At 41.2% G+C, this 15,366-nt stretch overlaps 1 protein-coding gene across 3 annotated transcripts in view; it reads right to left on the bottom strand.

Annotated features, from left to right (window-relative positions):
* Nucleotides 1-1,812, bottom strand: part of Rc3h1 (ring finger and CCCH-type domains 1) — an 81,029-nt gene extending 79,217 nt beyond the window's left edge. Inside the window, exon 1 of one of the 3 annotated variants that reach the window (XM_047520314.1) lies at nt 1,492-1,812. The gene's annotated coding sequence lies outside the window, so the exon portion shown is untranslated. The remainder of the gene's footprint in view (nt 1-1,491) is intronic. The other 2 variants (XM_047520315.1, XM_047520313.1) reach the window with 2 other exon arrangements.
* Nucleotides 1,813-15,366: the final 13,554 nt, after the last annotated feature.

Below are 15,366 nucleotides of genomic sequence, written 5' to 3'. Positions count from 1 at the left end.
TAAACATCACTACAATACAGACTTTACTTGGACTCTATGGGCTGGGGGGAAAAAGGGTTCTTTCTAAGTTACTTATTCCCAAAAAAGTCACATTTAGCAGGAGCCATGTGAAAGTTGTACATCCACAACATTATTTATGGTAAGCATATAGTGAACATTTTCACACTACAAATCCTAAATAACGTAGTTCCTCACCAATTTTTATTAAAGAACTAGAAACTATAATATTGTTACTTATTAAACTTCACATAATCTGTTCACATAATAATATTTTCAATTACTGCAAACAGGGACCAATTCTAATTAGAAATTTTTCCCTTAAAATAGATCAAAAATATTAACTGGCATCTTGTCTGCATAGGTCAGTCTTCCTTTCCAGAATATAAATAAATTCCTTAGATGAACCCTGCATTTGCAATGTTAAAAACAGTGGAAAGCAATGTTCTTGGATATATCCAAGCAATTTCAGTATAAATTTCTGTTTAAGTAGGTAGAAACTGGAAGAGAACTTGAATCTTTTCTTTTTCCCTCACTTGGAAATCAATGCGGTAAATGCCTTGAAAATTCAAGTTTAATCAAAAGAGCAGCTAACTCTGAAGTCTCGACACTACTACAGTATAGAGAAGCAAACATAATGGAAGAGTTGTCTCTACGCTCCAGTGTAAACATTCAAAACAGAACCAGAACTGTTTCTACTAGTTGAAAAGTCTGTGTAAAAGTTTTGAAATCTAACAAAACATGCTTCAGAAATCACATTTCAAACTCAAGAGGAAAAGGTCGGCCTTTTGAGTAATTTTAGGGCAAAATCGGGGAAAGGCGGAATCAGAACCGCAGACAGGACCGGCGAGGCAGCGCTCGGCGCGGCCTCCGCGCTCCCCGAAGTCCATTTTATGCTGCTCGGAGTTCCTCCGGCTGCACGTTAATGATTCAAAACGGCTCGTTTGAATAAAAGTTCTATTCACACATTACAATCTGCGCGTTGCCGGTACGTGGCTCCGTTCCGAGTTTCCTGGACTATTCTGGGATGTCCAGAGTTATATTATCGCTGCTCCGCCAGAACCCCTCGCCCGCCCTGCCGGGCGCGGCGCCGCCGAGCGAGAGCCGGCGCTCGGCCGTCTGCAGAGGGCACCGCCGCGCTCCGCCCGGCCCGCGGCGGCGGCGGCGGCGGCGGCGAGCGCTGTTTTTTTGTTTTCCCCCTAAAGACACCTGCACCCGCAACTGCCCCTCGCCGACAGGGAGAAGGAAGGCTGGGCCGGCGGCCGGGGCCCGGGGACACCGACCCCGCCGCCGCCGCGGGCCTCCGCGGCCTGCCGCCGCCGCCCCGCCGCCGCACGCCCTGCGCGCCCCCGGCCCGGCACCCCGGCCCCGGCTCGCGCGGCGGCCTGAGGCCTGCGGACGCCGGCGGCGGACGGGCGCGGCCGCCGGGGGCGCAGGGCGGGACGAAGCCCCGCCGCCGCCCATTGTTCCCCGCCGCGGCCGCCGCTCGCTCACCGCGCTGGTCCGAGCAGCAGCTCCTCTCAGCTCCGCGTCCCCGCGGCCGTCGCCACCGCCGCGGCAGCCGCCGCCGCCGCCGCTGCCACCATCGACGCTGACTCTGTCCCAGGCCGCCGGGCCTCGGCCGCCGCCGCCAGCGCCGCCTCCAGCCCCCCACCTGCTGCTGCCGAGGCCGCTCCTGCAGCAGGGGCCATCTTGTAGGTCGGCCTCCTCTTCCTCCTCCGCGTCCTCCGCCGCCCCGCCGCCCGTTGTCCTCGTCCCCTTCCTCTTCCTCAGACTCCGGCCCGCCCCGGAGACAGGGGCGTGGCCCGGAGAGGCTCCGCCCCCGGGGCGGGGCGGGCGGTGGAGTCGCCCGCGCGCGGCGGGGCGCGGGTGCGGCGTGCGCCCTCGGCTGGGGTCGAAGGCCGGCCGGCTGCAGCGGCGCGCTCGCGTCCCGGCCGCGCTCGCCGCGTTCTCCCCCACGCGTGCTTCCCCTTCTTCCCTTCTGTCCACCTTCTCCGCCACACCGGCTCTGCCATCTCGCCACCCGTCGCCTAAGGTCCCCAAAGAGTTGCGCCTCCCCTGCAGGGAACCACTCGGAGGCCAGGCGGGTCGCTGCTCGGAAGTGTCTCTCCCGCAACATGGACAATAAGAGCGGTTTGCGGAGGACGGGGACAGCTTCTGCCTGGAAGAGCTCCCGCTTCTGGAAGCTAACCTGTGACTCTGCAAAGTTTCTTGCTCCTTATGGAAAGGATGCTATTTGGGTTTGGAGAGTGGGAGACAGGTTTAAGGCAATTCCGTTTAGCCAGTCCCTGCTTTTGAGAAGGGAGAGAAATGAAATTAATATAATACAAGTTTTGTTAATTTCAAAATAAATCGTTTAAAATAGGTAGTTCCCGAATAAACACCGATTTAGTAGTCCCCACTCCACTCTGGGCTTTGCTTCAATTCTTGGCCAAGAGAGCAGAGAATTCATTGTTCTGTCCTTTCTTCATTATGCACATCAAAGAAAAGAAGTGTTTTTTAGAGAAGATTCTGTCTCTAACTTGATAAAGTGAATCACTGTAATAGTGTTTTGATATCATTTGTAAAACGTATATCACGTAGCTTCCTAACCTTGGCGAGGAAGAACTCTTTAGTTGAGAATACCACCAGCAACCAAGATTTCAGCTCTTTAGAAGACCTACTGATGTCTTTATATTGATTGAATATACTGCCTTTGAGGTGGGCTAAATCTATGATCTTCCTGTCAGCTTACTGACTACGGCAGTGCCCACTTAGCTGAAGTTTCTGTGGTATGTCATCCTTAGAAGACTACTGTCTGAAAATACTAAATGGAAAATTCCAGAAATAAACAATTCATAAGTTTTAAATGACTTGTTATAGCATATTGTTATAATTGTCCTATTTTATTACTGTTGTTAATCTCTGTCTCATTCATAAACTAAACTTTATCATAAGTATGTATGTACAGAATAAAATATATAAATTGTACACACACACAAACACACAGGGTTCAATACTATCCTCAGTTTCAGGCATCAGCTGAACATCTGGGGACATATACCAGCAGATGAGGGGTTAACTTCTGTAATAACTCCAGTGCTACAGAGATTAAATCTCTACTACCACAGGGGGATGAAGCTAGCCTGTGCTAATCTAAGGGCTGTCTCTTGGAAGGCCTTTCCCTCCTCCAACAACCAGGCCTCTGTCCCCTGCTAGGAAAAACAGATTAATCTGTTCCTCCTGCTTTTCCTCCTCCTCCCTTCCCTCTCCCAGGGAACCTTCCACAACAGAAGGTTTTAGCTGCTGTTGCTAGGCAAACGTGCCAACTTCCCGGTTTAGGTGAAACAAGTGACTCAACTTTCATTACAAGCAACCTAGATAATATAATTTCTTTGAAATATTAATAGCTATACCTCAGTTGGTAAAGACCAGAGTTCCCTTATAAAATATGATTTTGAAAGTTAAATTTATTTTTCTTTCATTAATATTTCAACAGAAATATTTTACAAAGAAAGAAGACTGGCTTTGAAGAAACACTTAAGTGTTTATGATAAAAACTAATCTAGAAGAAGTCATGCATATTTTGAACTGAAAGTATGAGATATAGAGGACAGACTGCAAGAATGGGATATATATTGGATACTTTGTCCCTTGTGGTGATTCAACTAGGGGTGAAAAATATAGACTTGAGATTTATTCCCAAACTAACAGTTATTTTAAATTTTGAACTAGTGAATTAAGCTCTTTTTTTTCCTGATTTTGCTGTTGAATTTTTTTTTTTTTTAACTCTTGTTAGGTTATTGAGATTTGTTGTAAATTAAGTAATACTAGTATGATTGAATGATGATGGCACACACTTGTAATCCCAACTACTTGGGAACCTGAGGAAGGAGGATCATAAGTTCAAGGTCCGCCTGGGCTGTATCAACAGCCTGTCTCAAAAAGAAAATACTGGGATATAGCTCAGTGGTAGCACCCTTACCTAGCATGTGGGAGGCCCTGGATTCAATCCCCAGAACACCCCCCACCCCTGACCCCCCAAAATGAGACTATATTGAAACTTAAATGTACATATAATTTCAATACTCTTAAAACTGAATAATTCACTTAATCCAGGGAAAATTGTATTGATACACTGAAATGAATGGTGTTTATGAATTGCCTTGAGCTAATAAATCAACAATCTATGAATTAAAGCAAATACCTTTAATATTTTATAGTCACTTGAGTCCAGAAATCACTATTTTGTAACTTCAAGGCAATTTAAAGCACTAGTTTTATTTCATGTTTTATTTAATTATGATGTGGAATGCCCAGAAATTTAGGTTCTGCCCTTGCTTCCACTACCAATATATTATGAAAATTAAATGAGTCATTTTTATGTAAAGTACTTAGTACATAGCACATAGTAAGCACTCAAAAATATTTTTAATTGATCTTATGTGTATGTCATTATGGTTTTTCTCTTTTTTGTTTGTTTGCTTGCTTGTTTGCAGTACTGAGAATTAATCCTAGGACTTTGGGCATGCTAGGCAAGCACTCACCACTGAACTATGTCCTCAGATTTTTATTTTTTTATTTTTTTGAGATAGGGGCTCCATCCATTGTTTAGGTTGCCCTCAAACTTGCAATTCTCCAGTCTCAACCTTCCAAATAGCTGGACTATAGGATTAAGCCAGCATGCCCTGCTAGTATCAAATACAGTCTCACTGTTACCAGAAATCCTAAAAAAAGATTAATGTAATTTTGTATATCGTATCCAAATCAATTAAAATGGTACCTTGTGAATTTTTTCAATATATTTTATTGTATGCCTATACTATATTTTTACTCCTTTGATTAAAAAAATTGCATTTTTGGTAATGTTGCATTTATTTATTTTGGTACCAGAGATTGAACCCAGGGGCATTTAACCACTGAGTCACATTCCCAGCTCTTTTTACTTTTTATTTTGAGACAGGGTCTCCTCAAGTTCTCAAGGCCTTGGTAAGTTGCTGAGGCTGGCTTTGAATTTGCGATCCTCCTGCCTCAGCCTCCCAAGCCTTTGGGATTACAGTCTTGTGCCAACATGCCTGGCATGCTGCGTGATTGTTTTCAAAGAGACTACATGCTTTAAAATTGCTCTACAATGTGCAACTACCAACCTACAGCATTGTTTGTCACATGAAGGCCAGAAAAGACCTTAGATACCCATTTATTTCAACAGTTGAAGTTGGGATGAAGAAAGCTTGGATAGATGATTTATCTAAACTCTTCTACAGATAAACACCATGTAATTGAGGAGGGAATTGGGTTATGAGGAGGACTGAGAAAGGGGGAGAAAAAAAAATGAATAAGGCATCAATCAGGCCTTGGAGAAATGTAATAATCTAGCAAGAGAAATATAATGAGATGTGCTTGTAAACAACTAGAGTTTAAAGTAGTTTGATGCTTAGTGCATAGAAAGTATAAGTTTTTTTGATAACTTTATTTTATTTATTTATTCTTATGTAGTACTGAGGATCAAACCAAGGGCCTCGCACGTGCTAACCAAGCACTCCACCACTGAGCCACAACCCCAGCCCAGAAAGTGTAAAGTTCTGTGAGAGCCAAAACCTTCGTTTTCATGTCACAGACCACCTTCCAAAGGTGGCAATGCTGTGGTACTAGAAGTACACCTGGGGGCATCAGGGAAATGAAGGAGATGAGATGAAGCGTGAGAAACGGAAGAGTATGCAAATAGAATTAGGATTAATCTCTAAAAACCTGGTTAAAGTACAGGTGGAACCTAAGCCTTCTCCAGTATAAATAATTTGTGTGAGGGGAGAGAATAACACAACACACACACACAAAATAGGGAGTCCTGGAGCTGAGTCACGGGGGCTTCCCAAACCACCTTAGGTAAAGTAGAGTTGAGTCCTCTCCTTCCTCAGAGCCTTTCCCCGCTCCCTATCGGTAGATTCTTGTGGCCTCCTACTCCCTCCCCCAATTCACAGCTGTACCAGTCCTAGTACCAGTGTTAAGTGAAATAAAACTCCAAAAAATAAGCAGCAGAGGAAGATATCCCAAGTCATCACACTAAGGAAATACAAGGACCAACAGTGCCTGTTCCACCCTTCACGGTTAAGTATAGATTTGGTTTTGGTACTGGGGATTTAACTCAGGAGTACTTTACCACGGAGCCACATCCCAGCCCTTTTTATTTTTTATTTTGAGACAGGCTCTCACTAAGTTGCTGAGGGCCTCACTAAATTGCTGAGGCTACCTTTGAACTTTTGATCCTCCTGCCTCGGTCTCCTGAGTTGCTGGGATTATAGGCATGTACCACTCTGCTGGCCCCACCCTTCACCCTTAAAATTCAGTCCTAACCAGGCTCAGAGCAGAAGCTGCAAGCAAGGCCTAAGAGGTTGCCTTAGATTCAGGATAACAGTCACATGGCGGGTGTAGGCCAAGTCAGTTCTGTGATTTCTAGATCTAGGTCCCTTGTAGACTTGATCCCAAAAGAGTTAAAAAGAGTGGTGGGAGGTGGGGACCTGGGAGGTAGATTAGTGGTAGATCACCTGCCTAGCATGCTTGAGGCTCTGGGTTAAATCCCAGCACCAAAAAGAAAGAAAACAGGAAAAAAAAAAAAAAAAAAAAAGCTTCTGAGTTTACATGAAATTGCTTCTAAACTGGTCTGCCTTCTACAAAGACCTCCAGCCCAACAATGAGCATATCTGATCTTCAACTGACCCATGACACTTATCCCAGGGTTAGCATAAACAGAAAGCTGTTGGGACATCAGTCAGCTTTAAGAAAAAGGGTATATTTTAGGCCCTGCTCTAAACAGTGTTGGGTTGAGAGGAAGCAACTCCACTTTTCCCCTGGCAAAACATACCAGAATATTGTTCTTCACTAGTGTACCGGTTTGCTAGGGCTGCCATACCAAATACCAGAGGTTGTGAGTTTAAGACAACGAAAATTAACTTCTTACACTTCTGGGGGCTAGAAATCCAAAATCAAGGTCTTAGGCAGACCTGGCTTCTTCAGGGGCCTCTCTCCTTGGCTTGCAGACAGTCACCTACTCATGTGTCCTCACCCAATGGTCATCTTCTGAGTCGTCTGTGTCCAGATCTCTTCTTTAAGGGCACCTGTCCCATTGGATTAGGACCCACACATACGACCTTGTTTTCCCTTCGCTAACCTCTTCAAAGTTCCTACCTCCACATTAGTCACATTCTGAGGCACTGGGGGTCAGAACTTCCACATATGACTCTTGCAGCTGGGATCACAATTCAACCTACATCATTGCCAATGTCCACTTCAAGGGCATCACACTGGTGAATAAAAGGCATCTTGTGAAGGGACCATTTTTAATTTCCCCAGTTAGATCTGAAGCTTTTCTTTTTCTAATTACTCCCTGTATTATAAATCATCAATGCTTTATTTGGCATAAGTTAGCAGAAACAAATAGGATACTAACCAAAATAATAAAATGGATTATGAAAATTGTCTGAGTCATGTCACAGCAAGAATCACCAGAAGACAAATACCAGAACAACAACAAAAGAACAGAAAAGAAAAAAAAGAAAGAAACCCAAGTATAAGATGTTTTATGTAAGCTTCAGGGTCACTGCAAACCAAAAAGCCTATAACAGAAATGTAAAAGAAACAAAAGATGCAAAGTGTACCACTACAGAATACCATCAAATCACAAAGAAATTAAGCAAGAGGAAGAAAAGATGGAAGAATCTACAACTAGAAAACAATTTTCTCAATGGCACTTGCACTGGAGGCCTACCATGCCTGAGGCCATGGATTCAATCCCAGATACATAAAAAATAAAATTTCTTTTTAATGGCACTTGTAAGTTCTTACTTAATAATTACTTTGAATATAAATGGATTAAATTCTCCAGTCAATTGATACAGAGTGGCTGCATAGATAAGAAACAAGACTCAAGTATACATGTTACCTACAAGAGGCTTACTTCACCTTCAATGATACTTGCAGACTGAAAATGAAGGGAAGCATGAATCTTTGTTTATGAGGCTAGTGATTGGAACCTTGTTTGAAGTTCTGTGTCTAAATATGTAATTCTGAATGTATTGTGGTCAAACCAGAATTTGAAAGATGCTGTGGTTTGAGTATGGTTTAATTTTGTCCCCAAAAGTTTCATATGTTGGAAGCTTGGTCTCCAGTGTGGCAATGTGAGAGGTGATGGAAACTTTAAGGGGTGGAGCCTAGTGAAAGGTGGTTAGGTCAATGGGGGTGGTACCCTTGAAAGGGATTAATAGTGAGTCAGTTCCAAGAGACTGAATTGTTAAAAAAGAGTGAGCACTATGCCCAAAGTTCTCTGGCTTCCTGTTTTGTCATGTGATTTCTCCCTATTGGCATGCATTCCCACCATGATGCCATTAGCCACATTGTGAAACAGCCAAGGAGTGCCTCTCCAGAGCTGTTCAGATATCAGTGCTATACTTTGGAACCTCCAAAACTGTGAACTAAATAAACCCTTTTTCTTTATACATTACTCAGTCTCAAGTATTTTGTTATAAGTCAGTGGGAAATGGACTAATCCAAAATTGCTTTAAGCAATTTAGAGAGGTAACTTCCTTTTATTCAGTGCCTTACTTTCTAATATCTGGTATTGGGGAAGGCTTTGAAATTCTTTATACTAGTTCCAAAGATTAAGAATCTAAGATGATCACTGTCACTTGGAGGCAGGTTGTAAATCACGTAGGAAAGTGTCCCTAGAGTAGACACCTTGTTGAATATAACTTCATGTTACTCCAAGAGTTTATTTTCATTTTTATTTATTTATTTATTTATTTATTTATTTATTTATTTATTTATTTTAGGTGGTACTAGGCTGGCCTCAAATTCTCCATCCTCAGCTTCCTGGGTAGCTGGGATTAGAGGTATATCCTGTTGTTATCTTTTAAGTTTGAATAAAGTTTTTGAATGATTCAGTCTTCTCTCAGTTTTGCTACCTTCTGGTAATGGGAGAATTCTGAGGCATACATGGGCCAGTTGTTCTCCTGGAGACCAGGGTTTCAAGAGTAATGGGAAGTATCTACAGTACCCCAGAAGAAAAGCAAATCACAGGGGAGGAGAGTCAGAGACTTTCTCTGCCTTGGTGTTTTTCTTCTCTTGTCAATCTGGGACAGGCAGAAAGTTCTAGGGTTTGAATTAGAACATGTAATCTTGTAAAAGTTAACCCTAGAAAGCTTGATTTCTTTTATCATAAAATAGGGATTATGAAAAGTATCTCATGCAAAAATAAGGATTATAAAAGTTATTTTATGGAGTTAAAATGAGAGAATACATGTAGAATATTTAGTACATGCCAGGTTTGATGGTGCACAACTATAATACCAGCTACTCAGGGGGCTGAAGCAGGAGGAGTATAAGTTCAAGGTCACCTTTGGTAATTTAGTGAGATCCTGCCTCAAAATAGAACAAAATTTAAAAATTAAAATAAAAAGTACTGGGGGCATAGCTCAGTGGAAAAGCCCCTCTGGATTTAATCCCCAGTACCACAAAAACTAAACTAAACTAAACAAAAACATCTGGTACATTACTGGACATCTATTAAGCATTTGATGAGTAAGGATAATTAAAATTATACTAGGTACTGTTTTGCATTAAGCTGGCAGTTCTCAATTTTGCCGTGAACTTTTAAAAATTATAAATTTTCAGCTCTTTCCCTAGAGATTCTGATTTGGGGTATTGGTGTGGACTCAGGCATCTGTATTCTGTTGGATTTTGCAGGTGATTCCACCCTGTTTTCTCAGATGAGAGCCACTGGCCTTAGTACATAAGTCAGCAAACCTCATAGGTAAATAATCAGATCATAAATGTTTCAGGTTTTGTAGGTCATAGAATCTCTATCACAACTATTCAGCTCATCATTGTAATGAGAGAACATTTGCAGACACTCTGTAAATCCATGAGAATGGCTATGTCTCCATAAAAACTTTACTTATATAACAGACAAAAAAGAAGTGGCGGACTGCATTTGGGTCCCAGACTATTACTTGCTAACCATATCTTCTATGAAGGAAGATTTTATTTGCTATAGCTAAGGAAAGTGTGTTGGTATCATGTTTAATGGCATCATTAGAAGCCTACACGTGGGGCTGGGGTCATGGCTCAGTGGTAGAGCTACCGACTCGCACATGTGAGGCACTGGGTTCTATCCTCAGCACCACATTAAAAATAAATAAATAAAATAAAGGTATTGTGTCCATCTACAACTAAAAAACAAATTCAGTCTTAAAAATGTTTGGAGCTATACACAGTTAATAAACAGACAGGGCTCCTGGCTTCCAAGGAATCAATAATTTAAAATAACAGCACAAACACAGTATTTATAATGAGGAATTGTCATATAAACAGATGACTCTATAAGACTAGCTGTGAACCCAAGTTCAGGAGTGGGCAGATTTCCCAATGCTCTTAGTTTACAAATGTCTGTTAAGATTAAAAGAATAAGCAGTCATTTGGTGACCTCTGTAGAAAGGAGAGTAATGACCCAAAGCAGTTCCCCTGCTCTACAATTGGCTGTAAGCAAGAATCTTTTAAAAAGGGGTTCTTTAAGTAGCACTTCATGCCTTTCCACAGGCTACATCTACCTCCTGTCAATTATAATTCTCTATCAAATTAAATTATCATTAGATTTACCCTACAAGTTTGAGTATTATGTTATGGTTGCACTTTAGTGGATTTTTTTTTTTCTTTTCTGAGACTGGGTCTCGCTGTGCTGCCCAGTTTGACTTTGAACTCATAGTTCTCCTGCCTCCCAGGTGGCTAGTGGCAATTTAAAGACACCATCTCCTTTAACCCCAGAGAAAAATATCCCCTTTTCTTAATAATAATTGTAAATTTAGGAGAAAAGTCAGCAGATGAGTATGTGTGGTTGTATATGCGTGTATTTTATGTGCAGGGATTTTATCAGGTTACTGTAATTTAGTGATGCTGCCTGTAACTATAGAGGTGATGCAGTAGTGGCTGTTGGATGAAGCAAGATTCTCCTGTATCCCTGAAAAATGGATGAACGTTGTGAACACAAGCAGTTTTTTGGCTGCCCAGATTCTGACCCTCTCCTTCTTCCACTGAGAATTCTCCATTTGGGAATTGTGGAGGGTAGCAGGATCTCTTCTCCCATTACAGGGGCCAGAAAATCTATGCCTAATTTCCCCCACAGCCCTCTGCCTAACACCCAATACATCCACAGCTAGGGAAAGTGATCTCAACTACGTGCCCCTACCTGGAACTTTGAATGTGGAACGAGTCATACAGAACTAAATGGAGTTACCTCCATGGGCAGATGTGGTACCCAGAGACTGGTGACACATCAGAGTCTGATAGCAACCATCCCTGGGGTGGCATCTAGCATCACAATGGCAGCAGTACCGTTATCAGGCCGTTTTCTAAGCTGACTTTTCTACAGTACTGGCTTTCTAGGTTCCTCTGTTTCTGATTTTCAAACTCTGAGCTACTCAATCTTCTTCTAGGATAGTACGTGGCTTCAAGATTGTTTAACATAGAAGGGAAGCGTGCAGAAATCAAGGGACTGAAGAAATAACTGATTTTTCTATTTCTCATATAGTTACCTTTTATTCAGTTTAAAGGAATTATCCATTTTTTTTCTTTCTCTGTGCCCTAATTTTTAAGCAATTTTTATTGGTGCATTTTAATTATACATAATAGTGGGATTCATTATGCCATAACCGCACATGCACAGAACCTACTTTGATCAATATCATTCCCTCTGCCCTCCCGCTGACCCATTTGCCTGACTCTATTGATATATGCCCTGATTTTTATGACCTTAGTCATCAGAGTTTCAAAACTTAAGGATACATCTGTATCCATTTCACTTAAACTGAAGTGAGGATGCTCTAAATTACGTTTCCTTCTGTTAAGTTAGTTCATTGATTATACCCAAATAATAAGCATTCCTCTCAAGCTTTTGATTTGAATTCTTTATTCATCTGCCAAGATTGTTTAGTGTCTAATTTAAAAACTAACATTACATATTTTTTTAAGGAAAAAGCCTCCATATAAATGTCTCTTAGCTAAAAATTATTACAAATTCACAGAGCTTTGTATTTTTACTTGAATCCCTTTTACTAACAAGAAATTTACTAATCAAGCATTTCACTGAGGCAATCAAAGACTTCCTTGCTAAAATTACATGGAAACAAGATTCTTTTCAAAAAAATTTTGCAAAAATATTTAAACTATCACAACTGAAATGTTCACTTATAATAATTTTGTGCAGAAGATTTTTTTCCCCCAGTACTGGGATGTAACCCAGGGGCTAGCACGTACTAGGCAAGTACTGAGATACATCCCCATGATTTTTTATTTTGATACAGTGTCTCGCTAAATTGCCCAGGCTGGCCTGGAACTTGATATCCTCCTGCCTCAGCCCCCTGAGTTTCTGGGATTACAGATGTGTTCCACCATGCCCAGCTGTGCAGGGATTCTTAACCTTGTTTCTGTAACATCTAATCAAGTCACAAATGTCCTCTAGTGAAGATATAGAATTTATAGAGCCAGTGTATAATAAAAATTTAAAGTCACAGAACAAAGTAACTTGCAATCACTTTATTGTAAATAACAACAAATCTTGGATAACTTGTTAGGTACCACATAACATCACAAGACACTGTGCTGTGGTGATACAGCCCAGAAGAAGACAGAATCTCTACCTCAGGGGCTTATGGTTCAACCAGGAAGATAGAATATCATCAATAATCAAATAATTACAGTTTGTTAAATGCCTTGAAGACCAAAGTATGAGTTTTCTTTTGTTGGTTTTTGCAGTGCTTAGGATTGAACCCAGGGCCTTGTGCTTATGAGGCAAGCACTCTGCCAGCTGAGCTATATCCCCAGTCCCTATATGAGACATGTAATAGTGAGAATTGAGTCTGAGACCAATAGGGAAGAATGTGACAATGAGGGGCTGGGGTTGTGACTCAGTGGTGGAGCACTTGCTTAGTACATGTGAGGTACTGGGCTCGATTCTCAGCACCACATAAATAAATAAATAAATAAATAAATAAATAAATAAAATAAAAGTATTGTGCCCATGCACAATTTAAAAAAATTTTTTTAATCTAAAAAAAAAAAAAAAAAAAGAATGTGACAATGAAACTAAAGCCAAAGGATGAGGAGTAATTCACGATTACAGTGAACCTTTCAGGTAGAGGACAGCATGTGCAAATTCTCCTAGGCAGGGAGATGAACACAGTGTTCAAGGAACTGACATCAATCTAGTTTGACTGGAACCAGTATAGAGATTCAGAGGGAGCTCAGCACAGACGATGCTGCAGAGGCTGGCAGGTAGACCTGGGAAGCCATTTGCCAGGTAATGTATGCAATGTCATATTAATTTGCATTTTAAGATATACCTGAAATTTATAGTTCACATAATCAGCATGTTTCAAATATTGCACAGAACATACTAATATTGAAAAAAAATAGTTGTTATTTATAGGAAATTCAGATTTTACTGGGTATCTTGTATTTTTATTTGCCAAACTTGGCAACTCTATTCCCTATTTTAAAAGCAATGTGTGGTCTGGGAGACCTAGGAGGAAATTACTCTGTAATTATTGAGTGGAAAATGTTCTGGAGGCTAACAAAAGAATACAAGAAGATCATTATCAGTCCCTCTTTCTCAAAACTGTCTCTTTCTTTGACTTAAGAAGAAACACCTCATTTTTCTTCTGTCTCTTGACTCAGCACTTCTTAGCCTCCTTTAAAAGCTCTATCTCTATTAGAGATTTAAAAGCTGATGTTCTAGGACTGACCAAACAAGGTTTGCAAGCACATGGAGCAATTGTTTCTCCTGTATTATTAGCGGGCATGTGAATGCTTAGAAAAAGGATTTTTTTTTTTTTTTTTTTTTTTTTCTGTTTTGCTCTGTTTCTCAATGCTGGGGAGTGAACACAGGGTCTTGTATAAGCTAGGCAAGCACTTGCCACTGAGTTGTGCCCCCAGCCCTTTCTATTTTGTTTTGAGGCAGGATCTTACTAAATTGCCCAGGCTGGCTTCTAAATGTGATCCTCCCTGCCTCAGGCTCCAGAGTAGCTGGGAATACAGGAATGTGCTATCAGGGTCAGTTAGAAGTTTCTTACAATAATAAGCATCTATGATCCAACAATCCCATTTGTGGGCCTAGATCCAATAGAATTGAAAGCAGAGTCTTGGATAGTTGCACACCCTGTTCATTGCAACATTATTCATAATATGTAAGAGGAGGAAGTAAGCCATTGTCCACTGAGGGATGAATGGATAAAGAGAATGTGCTATATACACACAATGGACTATTATCCAAACTTAAAAAGGAGAGAAAGTCTGTCACCTGTTACCACATAGAGGAGCCTTGAAGATATTATGCTAAATGAAATAACTCAGTCAAAAATAGACAAATATGATTCCAAGTATATGAGGTATGTGTTTCAGTCAAAGATCTGACAAGAATAATTTTAGAGGAGGAAAAGCTCATTTTGGGCTCATAGTTTCAGAGGTCTCAGTTTGAGGACAATTGACTCCATTGCTCTGGGCCCAAGGTGATGCAGAAAATCATGGCAGAAGGGTGTGGATAGAGAAAAAGGTCAGGACATGGCCACTAAGCAGCAGAGAGAGAGAGACTAAGCTCAGGTCCCAAAATATAAACCTCAAAGACACACCCCCAATGACCTGCCTCCTTCAGCTACACCCTACCTGCCTACAGTTACCACCTAGATAATCCCTATGACTAGATTAATACACTGACTTGTTAAAACTCTTAGAACCCAAACATTTCACCTCTAAACTTTCTTGCATTCACTCACACGTGAGTTTTTTGGGGGACACCTCGTACCTAAACCATAACAGTAGGTAAAGTAGTCAAATTCAGAGAAATAGGAGGTAGAATGGTGTTTGCCGGGACTGGAAATAGAATGGGGAGTTGTTTAATGGGTATAGAGTTTCAATTTTGTAAGATGGAAAAAGTTCTGAAGATTGATATGCAACAAAATGAATATAGTTAACACTACTGAACTATAAACTTAAAATTCATTAAGACAGTAAATTTCTTCCTCTGTCTCTCTTTTTGCATGATACTGGGGATTAAATCTAGGAGTGCCATACCACTGAGCTATACTCCCAGTGACCCATCCCCCATCTTGTTTGAGACAGGGTTTCACTTAGTCACCCAGGGTGGCCTTGAACTCCTGATCCTTCTGTTTCGGCCTCTTGAACTTCTGGGATTACAGGCAGGATGGTAAATTTTATGCTACATGATATTGTTAGAGCAATTAAAAAATATATGACATTATAGAAGGATCCGGAAATCCTGTCCAAACAAGGAAGTGTCTTGACTCCTTGAGCAGCTTCTGTAGATTGTAAGTTGTATTTGCTTAGTCAGAA

Source organism: Sciurus carolinensis, chromosome 12, assembly GCF_902686445.1.
Source record: "Sciurus carolinensis chromosome 12, mSciCar1.2, whole genome shotgun sequence".
Classification (NCBI taxonomy): domain Eukaryota; kingdom Metazoa; phylum Chordata; class Mammalia; order Rodentia; family Sciuridae; genus Sciurus; species Sciurus carolinensis.
Note: the sequence above shows the minus strand (reverse complement) of the source record. Positions and strands in the feature narration are given on the sequence as shown.